Raw genomic sequence first — 6,306 nt, forward strand, 5'->3', positions numbered from 1 at the left:
TATTATATTATTTTAACTATATTTTAAAATAAAATAAAATACGGCATTTATTCGATTGTTAAGGTTGTAAGCTGTCACGGAGGATGACTGACACCCTTATTGCAGATATTTTTTAGTAAGGGAAGTCAGTGGTCATTTACCTCAGAATTACTTGTACAGCCTAATATTCTGCACCTTGTTTAGTTTTAGTAACCTATTTTGTAATTAGGCGTTGCTAAATAAATAATAATAAATTAAAAAAACAATAATTAACCTACTCAATCAGTAATTATTATTCAACAATTGTTCAAAGTTAAGTCTATTACGCGGTAAACAAAATCTAGCACGTTTCTTCGTAATTTTCGGAGCACTCAATGCACGGTTCATTTTTAGAACGTCAAAATGCACTTACAAGTTTGATATTAGTTCATCACTTTGAGCTTCGTTGACGTACACACGGAGTTTAGTAAACCCACAAAAAATCATACGGAATGAGGAGTGGTCTCCGTCCTCACTCATTTAAAATTATCGCACATCGCGAGCAAATTAAGATGGTGGGCGTGCGCCCGATTTTTGACATTTTACTGAGCTGCAGATTTACCTCGCTACTTGCTCTTTATACTATTGTATCTAATGTGTTTTATATCCACTGAAAATCAATCTTTGTTCGGCTGCGACATAGCTGAGTGGGTCCTTTTACAAGGTACGCCAATGACGCATACATGACATTTATTCAAATTATATATTAAGTTCACTGTTTTAAAATTGGATTATGCTTGATTCGTTGTTTTTTTTGTTTCACTTTTGCTTTGTTGTTTTTTACTTCTTTCTGTAATATTTTTTTACACATTTTGTGTTGTGCGTTGTAATAAATTAATTATATTCTATTCTACTCTATCTGTTAGATTGTTTTTTGTTATCTTTATTAGTTTTTGTTAAAGCTAGAAAAACTTAGCACCTCTTGTTTTGTTTGTCAGTGAGCGCTGCACCAGCTCCCCTTCCTGAACCTGAACCGTGTAAACAAAAGAAACCTGCATCGTGTAAAGGGACATCGAAGAAGAAGATGGGGAAATGTGAGATTTCCAAGGGCTAATTAGTATATATACTTCAAGTCAGTCAAGGAACTGAGGCATTCGAGCGCAGAAATAAGCCACCAAGTTTCAACCTATCTAGATTCCCCACTAAGCCTTCGTTCACACGTCATTGCCCTGCACGTTTTTTTAACGTATTCGATTATAAACGGACAGATAGCGGGGTGTTCCCATGATATATTTTCATCCGTTTCAAAAATTGATAGCCACAGTATTCACACAGCAATCGCGCTGAGAACACGTCTGTGATGGATCCACGCTTTGTTGCACTTTTATATTGGCATAGAAGACCCAACGGCTTTGCCGCCGGAAGAACAGAAGAGCTGGTAGGTAGAAGACATACAATTCTTAAATATTCCCAATTACAAACTTGCTTCTTGCTTTACTCGACATAATAGAAATGGAGGTGCATGCATTCTCATTAAAGATGGTTTTAATTATAAAATAATCGACGAAGCTTCCAAATTCAGTGTTGCAAACATTATTGAATGTAGTGCAGTTGACCTGACTGATCATAATTTTGTTCACAAGTTCTATGTATATATAGAGTTCCTAAAAGTGAATTGAAATGTATTGAAATATTTTATAATGATGCGTGTACGCGGCAGCGCTAATAGCATCCTAACCATTATTGCCAATAGGATGGACTGCCCCTACCAACTACATTGGGTGCAACTACACGTGCGTAGGTTAGTGGTCTAGACTCACTTCTCACTAAAATTAAGTAATTTTGTATTGTACTAACCATAGCACGTAAGTAAAATTTACTGTATTACTAACATTATTATAGATCATGGTCCGAAATAAATAATTCTATTCTATTCTATAACAATCTGCACGATATGTTGACTGAAGTATGCTACCAAAGAAGCAAAAAGTTCGTTATTTGTGGCGATTTTAATATAAATACTCTAGAGCACACCAAATTATCTTTGGAATTTACAAACATAGTACAGGGTTTTAATCTGAAAACAGCATTAAATGAACCAACCCGTCCAAGTAGTAGTACGTGTAATGATAATGTTATACATAATATTAATGAGTGTGAGGTAGAAGTAATTGACTTTGCGTTATCCGATCACACATCACAGTTGGCTCGATGCCCAGTTGGAAAATTCGTGAAATTAAAACAATGGTACACTTATAGACGAGACTATTTTCTTGAAAATATGATAAAATTCAAAGAATGGCCGAGCAAACTCAGCTTTAGTGACTCAAGAACAGCCAGGAACAGCAATGAGGCTTTTTATGCCACTTTTAAACTTTTTTATCAATTGTGTTTTCCTGTAATAAGAGTAAAAAATTTTGTTAAAGAAAAAACAAGACGGCTTTCACGTGGAATACGATTGTGCTGTAAAAAGAAAAGGGAGATGTTATGGAAATACAGAATAACAAAGAAAACTAAAACTGCATATAAACTTTTTTTTACAAGACTAAAGAGGATAATCCAGTTAACAAAAAAGTGTCAAAATAACTATTTTATTTCCAGAGCTACAAACAAATGCAAAGCTACGTGGAAAATAATAAATAATAGACCAAAAATACCCCAAAATTCTATATCAGGTTTAAAAATCAACGAATTGAATAACTACTTAATACAAGAAGTACAACTGTATTCAAAAGTAAAGAGTAAAAATACATGTAATTATTCTACATGTAAGTCTTTTTTTATGAAACCTACAGTTCCTCAAGATATATTTAACATTATACGCAATTTAAAAAATACAAATAGTACAGGATACGATGACGTATGCACGAAGGTACTAAAATATGTAGCTTATGTGATTTCTTATATCCTAAGTGACATACATATTATGTGCATTGGAGAGGGTTCATTTCCAGAAAATTTGAAAATAACAGTTATAAAACCCATGTACAAAAAAGGCAATAAACAACTCATGAAATCATATAGACCTGTAGCACTACTGCTAGTTTTTTCTAAAGTGTTTGAGAAAATTATTTATGAGAATTTATATGGTTACTTTGAGGCAAATGAAATTTTTTGTAAAGAAAAAACGGTTTTCGAAAAAATAGTTCACTTAATTTAGCGATTTATGATTTCTTAGAGAAAATACATGAAAGAATGGATAAATGTCGACCGGTATTTGCTATATATATATATGGATATGACAAAAGCTTTTGACTACGTAGACCATGACATTTTACTTGACAAACTTTATTCATATTTAAAAGGAAGGACTCAGTTGACCAAAATTAGTAGAGTCAACATTCAAACAAGAACGGAAATGAAATATAACTCTGATATTAAAGTAACATTATATGGAGTACCGCAAGGTAGTATTTTGGGACCATTGCTCTTCCTAATATACATTAATGACATGCTTAAAGCATCCCATCACTCAATGGTGCTCTACGCGGACGATTGTACAATTACATATATTAAAGAAAACGAAATAAATACAAGTTTAAATTCATTAATAGAATGGCCTGAAGATAATAATTTAAAAATGTATTTAGAAAAAACATATCTCATGAATTTTAGGTCGAGAAAAATAGTTATTAAGATAAACGTAGAGCACAAAGAGACACACATCGGAGACACAAATATAACAAAGTTCCTAGGTATACAGATTGATGACAAAACTAACTGGAAAGCACAATTAGAGAGTATTTGCACTAAACTCAACACTTATGCATATACATTATTTATATTTAGCAAGGTTGTAGATAGAGACTCGGTCCTTCAAGCATACCATGTTTATATTGCGTCCATATTAAGATACGGTATAATATTCTGGGGCAACAAACTAATGTGAACTCAGTTCTTAAGGCACAAAAAAGATGTGTCAGAGCAATTTGTCGATTGAAGAGAACAGATTGCTGCAAACCACATTTTAAAGATATTCGACTACTGACTGTTCCTTCATTTATAGCTACGAAACTGTCGTGTATGTCCGAATGCACTCACACTTGTTCACACGAACTCTGAAGCCAAGACGATACGACCAACTTCGTTTGAAAGCCTGTAAAACTACCTTCATGCAGAAAAGTATTTTTGTAATGGTGCCAAAAATTTACCGGAAGCACTAAGGTCTGAGAAAAACCTTATGCTATTTAAAAAACAATTAAACAAGTTACTGACTAATAAAATGTATTATACAGTGTCTGAATTTTTAAATGATAAATCCCTAAATTCATTGTCTAATTTTTGACATTAGACGTTATTTACGTTATTCATGTTACGATATTATTTTGACATCTAATTACCACTAAAATCGACCCATATAACTATCATCGCGTTTCAATTCTGACCGACTTATTAAATCCATATGCGCACGTTCATGTAATATTATTGAAAAACGAAACATGTCTGTCTGTCGAAGTGCATGTGAGTGAATGCATATATACCTTCAATATTTTTATGCCTACTGTTTGGCCGGACACAGTAAAACTATGCGTATTTTGACCATGTCAGCTTCTAACCTGTGTTTTCACAAATAAATGAATTATTATTATTATTAGTATTGAAGTATCTTTTGGAACAAGGCAACAATTTATTGATATCTTTAGTGGAACAAAGGCCTGTTTTGTTCATCGATTCTCAGATAGTACAATTTTTCAAATGTGTTTGTACGCACTGCTTCTTGATTCATTGGATGAGCCTAATACCTTCTGGTCTTCCAGGGAGAGCGGGGTCACTGTTCGTTTATAATCGAATTCGTTCAAAAACGCGCAGGACAATGCCGTGTGAACGAAGGCTTACTCTTCACGGACGTCATGGTAGTGTACCTAGTAGTATCTTTGTGATAGTTGTGATTATATGTATAATGTTCGTCGATCTCCAGCTCACCTGTCAAGGCAGGCACCTATATTTCACAAGTTATATATCCAATGGATAAGCTGATGTAGTGAATTCCTGCTGTCCACCAACTAAAACGCGGCTCAGTGGCAAATGGTGAAATATCCATTTTAAATGGCAAAAAATAGTGCAAAATATTCTCTTTTAAAAATAGTTAAAATTAGTTAACTTGTTCGACTTATCGGAACTTATCCTAACGATGCATAGCTGAAATATTATTAAACAATTTCAATATGCAAAACTGGGTTATGGTTTTTTATGATATCTCAAAAAATTTTTTGTCATTTAGAAAAATCAAATTTTAGTTAGCGGACGGCAGATTTGTGGTACCACATTTGAATTTTCAGTATCCGAGTAGCAACATTTAGTATCCTAAATGTTCCCAATGAATTATAAATACAGTTTCAAATTGAGTAATATTTAAGTGATCAACAAAATTGCACAATTGGCATATTACAATTATATTATGTGGAATAAATCATAAACCAAAACTAGATATTCCGAAGTAGTATGCAATGGAAGAGCTCCCTACTTAGATAAGATGAGCGATCAATACGATGTGTTCTCCTGCTTCTGGAGATTCACTAGGCGCTAAACGTGTTTGTGTCTACCTGTATAATTATTGATGCCTTTTATTTGTTTCAGTTGCGAAATTTTTCATGGGTGAGTTGAATATAAGACGTCTAATCATTATTTGTGCATATGTCATTTGTCAGAATGTGCCATAAAATACGTTTCGTTGTTTTTAATGGCGATTCTTTAAACTTTTGCTTATTTCGCAACCCCTAAAGGGCACTATATAGTTATAAATGTGGTTCCATTTACAGGTTAAGAAACTGACGTCGCAACAAGTAACACATAACATCAGGAAGGAATTGTGTGCGTAGGCCACATTATTATAAAAAAATACTTAATAAATTTTGTTGTAATAAATATCAATTTATAAAGTTTTTATGGTTTTATTTTTCTTCTCCTTTGTAATTTTGTAGGTAGTGCATTATTACTTTTAGGCAATGATATCTATATACTAGCGATAGCGTACTAGATGCGGCGTTCCATCCATATACACGCTGTGTTTCACGGATATGCGGTGACGACGCTGCACATCATTTAGTTGATTGTCAACCTTTCAAGATGGATGGCGGACGCAGATGCGGTCCTTTTTGAAAATTAATTTACATCGTTGTGTTGTTCCATTTCGCTATTTTACTAATTGTGTGAATATAAATTTAAAGTCTTAAATGATTCACATTGATTCGGTAGGTAATGTTGTGGGTTTGGGCATTACAATATTTGATAATCGCGAAATAATATACAAAATTTCATACTATCCATCTCGTTTTGCAAGCATGTAATGACGCGTGTTAAAACAAGACAAAACATAAATCATATATTAATAAGCAACAGAGTGTTTTG

At 33.3% G+C, this 6,306-nt stretch overlaps 1 long non-coding RNA gene across 1 annotated transcript in view; it reads left to right on the forward strand.

The window, feature by feature from the left end:
- The window catches only part of LOC113236887, a 20,642-nt gene extending 14,852 nt beyond the window's left edge, over positions 1-5,790 (forward strand). The window contains exons 2-4 of the long non-coding RNA XR_003310994.1: positions 957-1,052; positions 5,536-5,553; positions 5,718-5,790. This is a non-coding gene — a long non-coding RNA (uncharacterized LOC113236887). The remainder of the gene's footprint in view (positions 1-956; positions 1,053-5,535; positions 5,554-5,717) is intronic.
- Positions 5,791-6,306: the final 516 nt, after the last annotated feature.

This window comes from Hyposmocoma kahamanoa, unplaced genomic scaffold, assembly GCF_003589595.1.
Source record: "Hyposmocoma kahamanoa isolate Upper Pololo Valley unplaced genomic scaffold, ASM358959v1 92, whole genome shotgun sequence".
NCBI classification, from domain to species: domain Eukaryota; kingdom Metazoa; phylum Arthropoda; class Insecta; order Lepidoptera; family Cosmopterigidae; genus Hyposmocoma; species Hyposmocoma kahamanoa.